Source organism: Triturus cristatus, chromosome 6 (genome assembly GCF_964204655.1).
Source record: "Triturus cristatus chromosome 6, aTriCri1.1, whole genome shotgun sequence".
NCBI classification, from domain to species: Eukaryota; Metazoa; Chordata; class Amphibia; order Caudata; family Salamandridae; genus Triturus; species Triturus cristatus.
Genome location: NC_140589.1, coordinates 935957690 through 935972503, shown reverse-complemented (window position 1 = coordinate 935972503; position 14814 = coordinate 935957690).

Here is a 14814-nt window from a genome sequence, read left to right as displayed (position 1 = left end):
CAAAAGGAGGTGCGGGCTTTCATAGGCCTCACTTCATACTGTAGACAGTGGATCCCGCAATATGCATTTCTAGCAAAACCACTCATTCAGTTGACAACCCAGGAGGCAGCCACATCGACTGTTCTCTCTTGGACTCAAGAACATACACAAGCTTTTGAAAGCCTAAAGAAAACTTTATGTCAAGCACCTGTTTTAGCAACACCATGTTACAGAAAACAGTTTACACTCTTTGTTACAGAACGCGAAGGTACTGCTTTGTCAGTACTCACACAGGATCAAGCAGGAGCACACAAACCATGTGCTTATTTTTCTAGTACATTAGATCCCGTAGCTCAGGCTTTGCCTGCATGTCTGAAATCAGTGGCAGCGACAGCTTTAGCAATCAGACAAAGCGATGCCATAGTGTTAGGACATCCATTGACAGTTCAAGTACCACACGCAGTAGAGGTTCTTATAAATAGAACACAAACACAACACTTGACCATAGCACGACTTACAGGGTATGAACTTACATTGTTTCAGCCACATATAGAAATAAGACGCTGTAACACATTGAATCCTGCCACACTTTTGCCAGTAACCGGAACAGACCCACTAGCCCATGACTGTATTGAAGTTATTACTGTAACGACAAAACCCAGACAAGACTTGACCGATGTTCCATTGTCAGATCCAGACTTGACATTTTATGTAGATGGTTCATGTATGAGAACAAGTACAGGAGAATTAGTGGCCGCTTATGCAGTCACAACAGATACTGAAGTCATTGAAACTAATCGTATAAATACTTTGTCAGCTCAAGCCGCAGAGCTCATCGCTCTGACACAAGCCTGTATTCAAGCCACGAATAAAAAAGTCAACATATACACTGATTCACGTTATGCATTCGGAGTTGTACATGACTTCGGCGTGCTGTGGCGAGAGAGAGGTTATTTAACTTCCCACGGTGCCCACATTCAGCACGGACCCCTCATTCATGCCTTATTAGATGCAATACATCTACCTACTGCAATATCAATTATGAAATGTAAAGCTCATACGAAAGTTACTGATATCATTTCCCAAGGCAATGATCTAGCCGACAGAACGGCTAAACAGACTGCTCAAACTCAAACTCCCGACATGACAAAGACAATAGTCCCGATGCCGACACATTGTATGACAGTTAAAGATCCTACTCTTGACGTAATTGACATACAGACACATGCTACACCAGACGAAATAAAGAAATGGACTGAATTAGGAGGGATCCAAACGGACCAAGGATGGATGATGAAGGAAAAGTCTGTATGGTTCCTTCCTGATTCAATGGTCCAAGTTATAATTAACACTATACATAGTCCGGCACATCTAGGAGAAAAAGCTATGCTAGACAGCATTCAACACATTTGGTTTAATAAACATTTACGAGCAGCAGCCAAACAAAAGGTCCGTACCTGTATGATCTGTTGCCAGTTCAACCCAGGAAAAAGTGTTCCCGTAGAACAGGGTGGATTTCATCCTCCTGATCACCCTTTTGAAGTCCTACAGATGGATTATATCCAGATGGAACGATGTCGAGGATTCAAATATGTTCTCGTAGTTGTCTGCGCTCTGTCCCGTTGGACAGAGGCGTACCCGGTTTCAGATTACACTGCCCCGACTACTGCCAAACAGTTGGTTCGAGAATTCTTCCCACGATACGGTTTACCACGTGTTGTTCACTCAGATAACGGCCAGCCGTTCTCATCCGAATTAATGAAACACGTTTCACTTCTGTTAGGTTATCAGTGGAAATTCCACTGTGTCCGACACCCCGAAGCAGCAGGTCTCGTAGAAAGACATAACCAGATACTGAAAATCAGAATGTCCAAAATATGCAGAGAAAAAGGTATCGACTGGGTAGTAGCGTTACCCGTTGCACTCTTTTACATGAGAATGGTAGCACATTCACGAACAGGGCTATCCCCGTATGAGGTGATCTTCGGTAGACCACCAAATATGTGGGGGACGCCTATACCACGCAAAATAACTGATATTGACTGTAATATGCTGACAGATTACTTGGCTTCCTTGATGTCTGCACTACAATCTTGTCGTTCACAGGTAGCTGCAGCCTTTCCTGACAACACTGAGGTGAAACCCCATGACGTAGTTCCGGGGGATCTCGTCTTTGTGAGGAATTTCGACCGAAAGACTCAGCTGGAGCCCAGGTGGAAGACACCCAAGTTGGTTCTGCTGACCACAAGAACAGCCGTGAAGATCGAGGGCCGCAAGGGCTGGATTCATTCAAGCCATATCAAAAAATTTCATGGACAATCCTCGGATATAGACATTGTGCCCTGCACTCCCTCACAGACTGATTCAAAACTTCCTTTGGTGGAAAAAACTGAAAGCGAACTTTACAAAGTTAAGTTAAGGCCTAGGACGTCAGACGGTTTGATTGTTTAAGTCCTCTCCTAGGTGAAGCGGTTGAATCTGTCTCTGACATGTATCCTCTAGACCTGAATCATGAACAGTCGCGAAAAATGATGAAACGACAGGCGTATTGTAAATCACTGCGTAGCCATTGTATAGGGACATTATTAATTTTGTTTTCCTTAAGTCTTTTAATAATTATTACCAGTATGTTGTTGCACATATATTACCCAATTGCCAGAAATGTTCACAATGTTATTGCAGAACATTCTTTTAGTGACTTACCCCCGCATGAATTGTCCTATAGACTTGCGCTGCGCAATAACACTTTCATTAGTATGTTACATCATTCCCATCAGACTAGTAATGCTACTAATTGTTGGGTGTGTGGCCGACTCCCTCCCTATCAGAATTATGAAGGAGTCCTGCCATTCTTTCCACACCCATTTACACACAATGGCTCCTGTGGAGCATGGTTCAGTTTAATCAATTCCATAGACTCAGACACAGCAGTTTACCAAGATCATTGGATATGGGGAAACCTGAACCTAGTTTTACTCAAAGTCTGCTACCCTGACAAGGAGGGTCGCCCCAAAAGAACAGGAACTGATCTAGAAAATGAAGTGTATGGATTAGGTAATTTTACACCTAATCTCATGATTCTAAATGTCGTATCCGAAGTTGAGCTAGTCTTACCCACCATGTCAGTATTCCCAGCAAAAGGTGAATTGTGTGTAAGAAAGGTTGGTTCCATACATATGGGCCATAGTCAATGCACTACTACAGTAGAATTCAGTGATCAAGGCAAATCTTCATTCAGAGCTTATCGCCACTCCTACTTTATATGTGGTCAGACTGCATATATGCGTCTACCTCTAGATTGGGATGGTACCTGCTACATAGCATTCCTTTTGCCACCTGTTTTCCTAGCTCCTCCTGATTATTATAGAAATATTCATTTAGTACACAATAGAGAGCGGAGAGATCTCCCAATTGTCGATTATACTGAGACGGCATGGGACAAGTATGTAGATTTCAATAAAGGCATCTTTCCCTATATAGGTACAGTTACCAATAGTAAGCTGATACGTAGATTAACTAGAACCCTTGAAGCAGTAGTGAATGAAACTATTTCCGCCTTAGGCAATTTAACAGAAGAGCAGTCTGCTATGCGGATTGTTGTGCTTCAAAATCGTCTTGTCCTTGACGTCATCCTGGCTGATAGAGGCGGAGCTTGTAGGGTCATCGGATCAAGCTGCTGCGTATTCATACCAGAAAATTCGCCATCTGTATATAAAGCTATAACTCGCCTTCACAAGATTGTAAGCCAGATGCACCAGAACCCAGGCACTTGGACTTGGTCCAGTTGGTTTTGGAATGTGATATCAGCCTGGGGATGGAGAGTTCTATCCTTCCTAGGTATTGGCCTTCTCCTACTATTCAGTTGCTGTCTATGTCTACAATGTGGACCAGCGATCTGTGGTCTGTGTGCCACATCGTGTATTCCACCACCAAGATTTCATTCGTCACGGAAGAAGAAAGAAGAACAAATGATGCTATATGAACAGATCAATGGATTAATGAAGATTGATATCTCTTAACGGGCAAGTAGGGGACAAGGAGGGAATGTGGAAATATGGATTTTTCTGGTCAGTTATGTCCCCTATCTTGGACCCCAACAGTTCTATGTGCATGTCACAAGTACCTGTGTGTTCCCTCCAGTTCCAGTTATAAAGACGCAAACACATGTGCGTCCACCGTCAACATGTCCTCTGTCAGATCCGCCATGAATAGGCCGGATATTCCATTCCTAAGTATGAAAAGCCACCGGCTTTATATGGTTCACTTATGCCATTTTACAGTCCAGGCAAGTAGGCCCTGATTCTGTCATCAAACTCTTCTTGCCTTCTGCCTCTGAAAGCTCCAGTCTGAGCCTGCATCTGTGACCATGAACTTTGTCTCATTCTCTGCGCGGCTCACGAAGCCTGACATCAGCCTATTCTCTGCCAAGAACTGTATTTCACCTTCGAATTATCTGCTTCCCCCTCAGCCGATGCATTCCTGCCTAGTAGCTTAAGTAAACATTCTTCCAGTTACCGAGCAAAAGGCCGGCTTCTCTGTCCTCATGCAAGTAATTCATAGCCTTGTTACCATGGAATATTCCTACCCCCTCGCATTTAGTGTAGACACTTAGACGCTTGTACATGCACGCACAGTCAGTATAGAATAGATTCTGTCCGAGAGTCCTTCTTTTATGGATAACATAGTTCTTTAAACATAGGATGTTAGATATGATTTGGGATTAGGTTGACTTGACCCCCCAGACTTCTTGTCTCCACATGTAGAGCTAAATGTCAAGTCCCCTTCACCCCCTAGTTACACGTCAATTACACGTCAGACCGCTGCGCGCGCATCCATGCCAAGTATTATCTTATAGATCCACCTATACATGACATCACAACCAATTATGTTCCTTTTTTCGCCTTATTACACCCATTTCTGGTTACGCAGAACAACTCGTCATTTTCCTTATCAATTGTTACGCCTACTGCATTTACTTCATTGTCATGTATGTACTATAAAAGTCATTTCTTGTCAATAAAGTGTGTGCTTCACTTCCTGAACCTTCGTGGTGACGGAACATTGGGAGCAACCGATTATAATCGAATTAATGGAATAAAGCCCATTCCGAACCTCTAATACCACGGATTCTGCCTCTCATTTTATTGAGCTATTTTACTATGTTCCTGTATCAAATTCAGTCCCGGTAAAGGAGAAATATTTACCACAAGGAGCTTGGAACCAATTCTGCATTTGTAGATATTTGAACCTGAATACCTTGTGGTCTGATCGTTGTTTACATAGTTCCCAAGTTATCAAGTGTCTGTCTTGAATTATATGCTATCACCTTGTTAAAGCTGCCTCATTCAGTGGTACTGCTAATAAATCATTTGTCCATTCTGGTGAACCAGGAGACTTCCAAATAGGGGTCAGTAGGCTATAATATGGTATTTTTAGAGCTTTTTTAATCTTATACCAAGTCTCGGGCAGCCCCTTCAAGATCTTTAGCCTGACTTTTTAAAGTACTTGGGGTCTGCATATTTAAACATAAAGCCATATTTGCCCCCTGACTCCTGCCTCGACATTACTCCCAATAGTCTCCCAATCTTGGATAGTCTAGGTGTATTTAACAACATTTTCCCATTCTTCAATAAAAAGGCCCATGAGTAAAACAACAAATCTGACAGTGCTAAACCTCCTTTTTCCACCCTCCTTCTCAATTTCTTCCATGATATTCCAGGGCCTTTACTTTACCAAATAAAACTACTAATCTGACTTTGCATCTTTTTAAGCCATTCCTTCTCAAAAGGGAGGGTAATTGCGTGAAACAGAAAAGTGAGTTTCGGAAGGATTATTATTATTACTAAATTTACACGACCCAACAGAGTGAGCTAAAGATGAGGACAGTCCACTGACTTCTTTCTTGACTTTTTCGAAGTTTACTTTAGTTATTTTAGTAATGTCCTGTGATATCATGACTCCCAGATATCTCATTTCACCTCTACTAGCGGCATCTCCTTCCTCCTGATTCCAAGACATAATCTCCGTCTTGCTCCTGTTAATATCGTAACCCGAAATCTTCCCAAAGTCTGCCATCAAGATAATGATACGACTCAAGGTGTTTTGGAGGTTGGTTGTGTAAATGAGGATGTCATCAGCGTATAGACCCTGGGGCTTATTTATGAGTCCTTGCGTCACTTTTGCGCCCCCTGTGCGTCACTTTTTGTGATGCACCAGCGGCGTAAAAAGTGAGCCTTGGTGCACCATATTTACAAAGTGACGCATCTTCATAGATGCGTCACTTTGTAAACCCCTGCGTCACATTATACCTGCGCCAGGTAAAATGTATGCAGGGGGGCGTTCTGACGCAAGAAAGGGTCGTAGAAGTGACGCAGCGAAATCTATCAGATTTCACTGCGACACTTCTAGGACACAAATGCGTCAATATCTTGCTCTGCCTCATGGCAGGCGTAAGACTGACGCAGGCACATTTCACATGGGGCTTGCCCATGTGTAATGACCCATTGCTGGAGTTGCGTCACTTTTGTGACACACTCCAGCAATGCGTCATTTTTGCGCCTATAGATACGTCAGAAATACTGACGTATCTGTAACTTCTTGCGACATGATGCGTCATACAGTAAATATGACGCATCATTGGTGTTGCAAGGAGAGCGCAATGAAAAGTGACGCATCGCTGTTGTCTCACAGCGATGCGTCACTTCTCATAAATGAGGCCCCCAGTTTCTTACTCCAGCCATCATATTGAAAAGGTTCAATGTCCGGATCCTCCCTGATTTTTCTAGCTAGGGGCTCAATGTAAAGATTGAAGAAGAGCGGCGATAAGGGACAGCCCTGTCTCGTTACCCTAATGATAAGAACAGGATCCGTCAAAAAGCCATTGACCAGGAATCTAGCTTCTGGTGCCGCATAAAAACCCGCCAGATCCCTACAGAAATGTAGCCCAAGATTTAGAGACTTTGCCACACCTTGTAGGTAGACCCAGTTAACCTGGTCAAATGCCTTAGTGGCATCCAGTACCACCACGGCAAGCAGGAGCTCATAAGCAGGCACCAGGTCTATGGAGCCTATCAATGCATAGGTCAAATCTTTCTGGAATCTACCACGTATAAACCCTTTTTGGTCTTCATGCACCAGCTCCGCCATTGACCCATTTAACCTGCTGGCCAAGATTTTTGCGCAAATATTTAAAAGCGATATTGGCCGATAGGAATTTTCTTGGCTTCAAAATTAGCAAGATAGTAGAATCCTTCCAAGAGACCTGCATTTTGGGCCCTTCAACATACAGGTCGTTTAAGATTTTTACTATAATACTATAATAGGTATTAGTACAATTGCCAAAGCTTTGTAAACTTCATGGGGCAAGCCATCGTGTCCGGGAGCCTTCCCCCTCTTGCCCTGTCTTATTGCAAGATCTGCTTCCTTCACATTAATCTCCCCGTTCAACTGCCTACTCTTATCTGGTGAGAGGGGGTTAATGCAGCCTTGCCCTAGCCATACTTCCACCTCTTCTTCAGTAGGTTTTAGCTCTTCTTGTTAGACTTTACTGTAATAACTGTGAAAAGTTTGCTCAATCCTTTTATTATCTCTAAAGAAGGCTCCTGTATGTTCGCATTTGACCTGAACTATCCTATTTCTCACCTGCTCTCTTTTGGCCTTCCAAGCCAACAACTTGCTGCATCCCTCGCTATATTCAAAGTGAGCCAGGCAACTGACTTCCCACCTTTTCCTAGCCCTATCTTGTAGTATTGTTATCAAATTAGATTTTGCTTCCATCATTTTCCGCAGCAGCCCTACCCGGGCCCCTTCATCTGCCCTAGGGTCAATCAGATCTCTTTCTAAAGAACGAACCAACTCCTCTACTGCTGACACCTCTTTATGATTTCTCCGCCTTTTTTCTGCAGCCAGTGCCCCTAGTATTCCCCTTGAAAAGGCATTGTATGCATCCCAGATCACTCCAGACGCAGCCGAACCCCAATTAAACTCAAAAAACTCTTCTGTCTCTCTACTCAATACTTCTATGACTCCCTCTTCTTGCAGGATCGTACGATCTAAGGTCCATCTGGATTGAGTGCCGCCTTCACAAATCTTCAATCGTAGTATCACTGCTGAATGATCCGACAGATGAACTCCCATGTGTTCGATTTGCTAAACCCATTCTTTTATTTTGCTGTCAATAAGGAAAAATGAATCCTTGACTGGTGTCTATATTTTTTGTTATAAAATGTAAAGCCTTTTTGTGACCCTGCCTTCTGACGCCATATCTCACACAGCCCCAGCGGCTCCATCATTTGCTTAATGAGCCCTGAAATTTTAGGATTTACAAGTGCTCTGCTATGTGAAGATCTATCTAGGGTATGATCTAGGACAGCATTAGAATCTCCTGCCATAATGATGGGATCAGATGAGTTTACTAATTCAACCAGCAGTTTGCCTAATGGAGAGACATCATCTTGATTTGGGCCGTAATATCCCGCTAGAGTGAAACCATGACCTAATATCTTCACTTTAACCACTAGCCATCTTCCAACTTTATCTGAGACATGGTCTTCTATACTAATTTGTGCCTCTCTTTTCACTAAAATCGCCACCCCCTTTGTTACAGCTGATTGGGTTGTGCATACTACTTGGGCAATCCACTTCTTGGCCTTAAATAGCTGCAAACCCTCCTTTTCTGTCAAGTGCGTTTCCTGCACAATGATAATTTGGGGCAGACAGTCCTTTAAATATTGTAATATTCTTACCCGTCTTCCCCGTACCCTAAGGCCATTAACATTCCACAAGAGAATTAGGTATGTGAATGGTCTTGAGTGATTGAATCCTATCGATCTTGAAGAGAGGCAGACAATTACTTGAGACTGTCCGGTCGTTTTGTGGACAGACAGTCTGCTTTATGTGACTGTCCAGTCGTTTCGTGGACACTGTTACTTGATTCTATGACTGAGAGGTCGGTTGGTGTAAAGCTGTGCTGGAATTGGTGGGTTGTCATCAGGAAGTTGAAACGAGAACATCTTGGGGGTAAAATAATCTGGTTCAATCATGCAATGCTTTAAAGTGTTATGAGATCTTTGCAGAGGAGAGAGAGGAGTGGTAACTCAAGTGGGTGAGGAAGCACCACCTGAGGATATGCCCGCAAATTACATGGCCACAATGTAGGACTCCATACCATAGTTTGGCTTCAAAATTGGCATAAGATTACTGAAAAGGAGGGAGATTTGGCTTTTCCACGTTATAGTTCATTTCGGCTGCAGGTGCTATATCAGTTGAGGAAAGTGTTTGCTTCAATGCGACCTCTGCCTAGACCAATATAGTTTGAGGCATTAGATGCTTGGATGCGAGTAACACAGGCCATGAAAAAAAGCAATGAAGGCATGCCAGGATGCGCGAGGGGATGGTCAGTTGAAGAAGTGGAGAGTAAGCACCATTGAGGAAGAGTGGTTATACCCACTATTGGTGAAAGAAGGAGACGTTTGGACCAAGAAGGAAGATGATGATAGTGACACCGATGACAGTTTGCTAGATCAGTTGTTAGCAGAGTGTCCTCCACCATACAATCCAGATTTGGATGAGTGAAGACGAGAATTGACAAAGGCAGCAGGCATGGAGAAAATAGATGCACCACATGCTAACCCTAGTACGAGTGTAGTGTGGAAGATTTCAACAGGAATGGAAGGTACACAGATGAGCATCGTTAATGCTGCTACGTGGTTACCGGAAGGCCTCACGGTGCAGGTCACCATTCGACCTATAGTGTCAGCGTATGATCCAAGTCAAGGGAAAAGCAGTAGTCAGCCACAGACAGGAGTGGGAGAAAGTGTCACCTTAGAAAGGAGCACTACTGCAAATGGTCCATATTTGGTGCCTGTAGAAGCTAGTACTCCTTTGCCGACAATCCTTCTAAGGTGCACGTTGGGTCTAGCGCAGTACGATCAGTGTCATTGGCAGATTCACGTTCTCATTTGAGGATGTGGGAAGCTCCAGTTAGAGGACCCATGGGTAGGGTATCAGGAGGAGGAGTCGATCAGGAAGCTCCTGGGGGTCAGTATGTCCCACAGAATACAGCGACAGGAAGTCGCCACCAGAATCAGAGCAGCGAGGGAGAAGAACAGAGTAGAGCATCAATCAAGCATGCAGGAAAGGCTAAGGTGATAAACGTAGTAAGGTTGAAAGCAGAAGTGGATGAAATAATAAGCGGAAACTTGCCTTTGGAAAGGATGGAACTTTATGATCAGGATTGTCAGAACTAGTAAAATTCCGTTGGGTTCCTCAGGAGCAGTACCCTCAAGAAGCCCACCTTCCAGCAGCCTTGAATCTGGATGACAGCCTTGATTCGCGAAGAATGGTGACATGTTCGTGGAAGCATGCTTTCAATTATTGTAGGCGAATTCAGCTTCCCAGAGGAAATTCACCCATGAGCCTTGTTGTTTAAATAAAAAGCATCGTAGATATTGTTTTAATACCTGGTTAACTCGCTCTGATGGCCATCCAATTCCGGATGGAAATTTGTGGACAAGTTTCTTTTTATCTGTAAAGTGTCGCAACACGGTTTCCATACTTTTGACGTAAATTGTGCCACTCGATCGGAAGTAATAGTGCGAGGCAAGCCATGCAATCTTACTATGTTTTGAACCAGTAAGGTCACTAACTGAGTTGCTGTTGGCATTTTTTTCACAAGCAATAAAGTGAGCCATCTTTGACAGTCTATCAACCACCACTAAAATGGCAGTTTTCCCTTGATCCCTGGGTAAGCCCGCAATAAAGTCCATGGCTATATCTTCCCAGAGCCGCGCTGGAGTAGGACGGGGCTGCAATAATCTCTTTTTGGCGCTATGATCTCCTTTAGCTTGAGCACAAATGTCACATTGAGTTATATATTGGATACCATCTTGGCTCCAGGTAGGCCACCAGAAATGTCTTTGGACAAGCTCTTGGGTTTTTGCTATTCCTGGATGTCCAACTAATGGTTTTGTGTGACACCATTGTAAGACTTGTTTTCGTAATGATTTTGATGGAATGTATAGGAGTGTTTTTTAAAACCATAATCCTTGAATAATAGTTCTATCTTTGTCTTGTTGTTGCCAAATTAAGATATGTTTTAAATGCATACTTTTTCTTATGTCTTGAAAAAATTGTTCAGACATAGTAACTCCGATAATTTGTTCTTTTGGAATTATGGATGGAGGTGTAATTGCCTTTTTTGGTTTTTCTTCTGCTGTTTCGCATCGAGATAAATCATCTGCTTTGTTATTTATTTTGGCAGGTCTGAACGTAATTACAAAATACAATTCTGCAAAGAATAAGGTCCATCGTAACTGTCGAGGTGTCAAAGCTCGAGCACATCATAAAAATTGGAGGTTACGATGGTCCGTACAGACAGTCACTGTATGTTTTGCACCTAGAAGATAATGGCGCCATTCTTTAAAGGTGAGACGAATAGCCAACAGTTCTTTTTCTGCCACTGTATAGTTCATCTCAGCTGGTAAAAACCTTTGGGATAGGAATGCAATGGGATGTAATTGGTTAGTTCAGTCATATTTTTGAAATAGAATTTCCCCAATTGCAGTATCGGAAGCATCCGCTTCAATAATGAAAGGCTGATCGATGTCTGGATGATTTAAAACAGGGGCTGTTGTAAATGCAGTTTTAAGGGTTTGAATGGCAGATTTGGTTTCTGGCATCCATTGGAATGGAACATGTTTCCTTAGTAATTTAGTTAAAAGTCTTGCTTTGTTGGAAAACTGCTTGATGAAGCGACGATAAAAATTTCCGAATCCTAGAACTCGCTGGATATCTTTCACTGAGGTTAGTTCTGGCCAGTCTAATATTGCCTGAACTTTTCTGGGTGCCATTGTGATTCCTTGAGGTGAGAGTATGAAACTTAAGAATTCCAACTTGTAGGTGTTTAATTCGCACTTAGATAGTTTACAGAACAGGTCATGTTGGTGCAGGGTGTTTAATATCAGTTTTACATGTTTCTCATGTTCTGAGACAGACTGTGAATAGATCAACAAATCATCGATGTAAGCGATGACGAACCTGTCAAGAAGTAAGACATCATTTATGAAAAATTGAAATGCCGCAGGGGTGTTGCATAAGCCAAAGGACATTACACAGTATTCGAACAAGCCAAAACGAGTTTGAAAAGCGGTCTTCCGCTCGTCTTTGGCTCCGATACGTACAAGATGGTATGCCCCTCTCAGATCCAACTTGGTGTAAATAGTTGCTGATCTTACCTGGTCCAAGACAACGGGTGTAAGTGGCAAAGGATAGCGTTTTTTAATCGTGATGTTGTTTAAAGCGCGATAGTCTATACACATGCGTAATTCCCCATTACTTTTGGGCACAAAAAAACAGAGGGGACACGGCCGGAGACTTGGAAGGGTGAATGAAACCATTCTTCAAAGATTTGTCTAGGTAGTCTCTAAGATGTTGGTTCTCTTGTTCAGTAAGTGCATAGATCCTGCTACAGGGAATCTTGGCACCAGGTACAAGGTCTATTTCACAGTCGTATGTTCTGTGAGGGGGAAGGATCTCAGCACTTTTCTCACAGAATACATCTCAGAACTCTTCATACACTGCAGGTAATTCTATGTCCTGCTCCGCAGCTGTAGCGATATAATGAGCAGTAGGCTTGGTATGATCTTGAACTAAGAGTTTGGACATATTTTCTTATGGGTGTAAACATTCCTGTTGACACCACACTGACACTTCTCCTAGGCCAGTCTATTGTGGGATTGTGGTCGGCCAACCAAGGCATCCCGAGGATGACACAAAATTGGGAAGCAGCAATGATAGCAAAGGATATTTCCTCCACGTGCGTTTGATCCTGAGTAAAACATGTCATTGTTACTTTAATAGTAGAACGAGTAATCAGTCCAGATGTTAATTGTTTGCCATCTACCGCATGAACCATTTCTGGTTTTGTTTTTACCAAGGCAGGTATTTCTAATTTGTTGCAAAAGCGGCATCGATAAAGTTGCCGGTGGCTCCAGAATCCACCATGACCACCGCAGTTTTAGGCTCTTGCTGAGAAATGGTGAATTGTACGTTTAATACTAGATGGGGAATGGAGATTTGCAATGTGTTGGCACCAGATTGATCAGGAGGCAAAGATTTAGTACCCGAGGATGTTTCCTGGCTGTTCCCCGAGTATTCTAGTTTTACACTTAGGTCGCAGTTGTATTTGGCTTTGCTAAGCAGTCTTTGAAAAAATGTCCTTTTTTGCCGCAATATAGACATCGACATTTTTTCCGACGAGACTCCTTTTCTTCAGAGGTTAAGGGTTTTCGTATACTTCCGATCTCTTTTGGTTCACTAGTATCCTGTGATACAAAGTGTGGTTTTTCTTTAGGTCGAATGGAAGGTCTGAACTCCAAACGTTTCTTGTCTCCTTTACGATCTGAAACTCTGTGGTCTAACCAAAGACTTAAAGCTATTAGGTCGTCACATGTTCTCGGTTGAGGGTCTATCGGAGCTATTAAATCTTTTAATTTGTCTGTTAGGCCTTGATGATATAAGGCCTCCCTTTTGTCCTCTGGCCAATTTGTTTCTGCTATTAAGCGATTCAATTGGGTTAGATAATGGACCAGGTCTTTATTTCCCTATTTGAGTTCTAATAACTCTCGATCAGCTGATCCTGTATTTGTTCTTCGGTCAAAGACCTTTTCAAATTCCGTTTTGAAGCGAGACCAACTATAAAGCAATGGGTCATCCGATTGCACCAGAGGGACTGCCCACATGGCAGCGTCTCCACTCAAATAAGAGATCAAGAAGGCGATTCGCGATTGAGCATCAGGGAAGGATGTGGGTTTAACCATAAAATGTAACTGCACCTGAGTTAAAAAGGTTTGAAATTTGTGGGATTCACCTGCAAACCTTTCTGGAGGTGCCAAAGGAACAGTCATTGGAACCGTTACCGATACTGTAGATGGATTTGAGCTACTGGCAGCAGCTACCTCAGGAGGACGAGACGGCGCTAGTTGTGTCTGTAATTGAGTGACCCTATTAGTTAACACAGCAGTTTCCTGCCTAGCAGCTGGCAGTTCTTTCCCCATATTTCCCAACATAGAGCACAAGTCTTCCAAGATGGCCATACCGAAGATACTGCTCAGGAGGAACAAATTTTGTGGGCTGGTTATTCTGTCAGAACTGGTAAAATTCCATTGGATTCCTCAGGAGCAGTACCCTCAACAAGCCCACCTTCCAGCAGCCTTGACTTAAGCTTAACTGCACTGAGTATCAAAGTGGCTAGATTAGGGAGGGTACTGTGGGGAGGAAGACCTGGAATGAGACGTTGTCCTTAATTAGCTTTCCTTTTGTGCTTAGTAAACTCGTTGACTATATTTAACATGGTTTAAACAATGACAACATACCTGTAAAAGAATAGCAGGTTATGCATAGAACAGTCGTTGGGCACGTCTTCTCAGGCTTCACTGGCAATTTCTGTTCCTATAATTCTCAAGGATACAATGTTATGGCTAAACAACCATATTTCAAAATGAAGCACACATTCATATAAAGAGCCACTTGGCTTTAGACACAATGATTCCATAATGATGTGCTTTAACCACTGTTAAGTATCACAGTGGTACTTCCAACAATCTTTTTGCAATACACAACACATTACATATGATAATGAGGCAGATCAATATTCAAGTGCTCAAGGGAGCGCTTCAGCGCTATGTATCAGAGTCCAAATATGCAAATGTTCAAAGAGCGCTTCAGCGGGATGTGAGACAATGCCAAAGTCATCCGTTATGCAAATCCCCCTAAGAGCACTTCCACGTGATGTGCCCAAAATGCTAGAGTCATCAATCTGTAAATGCCCAAAGAGCG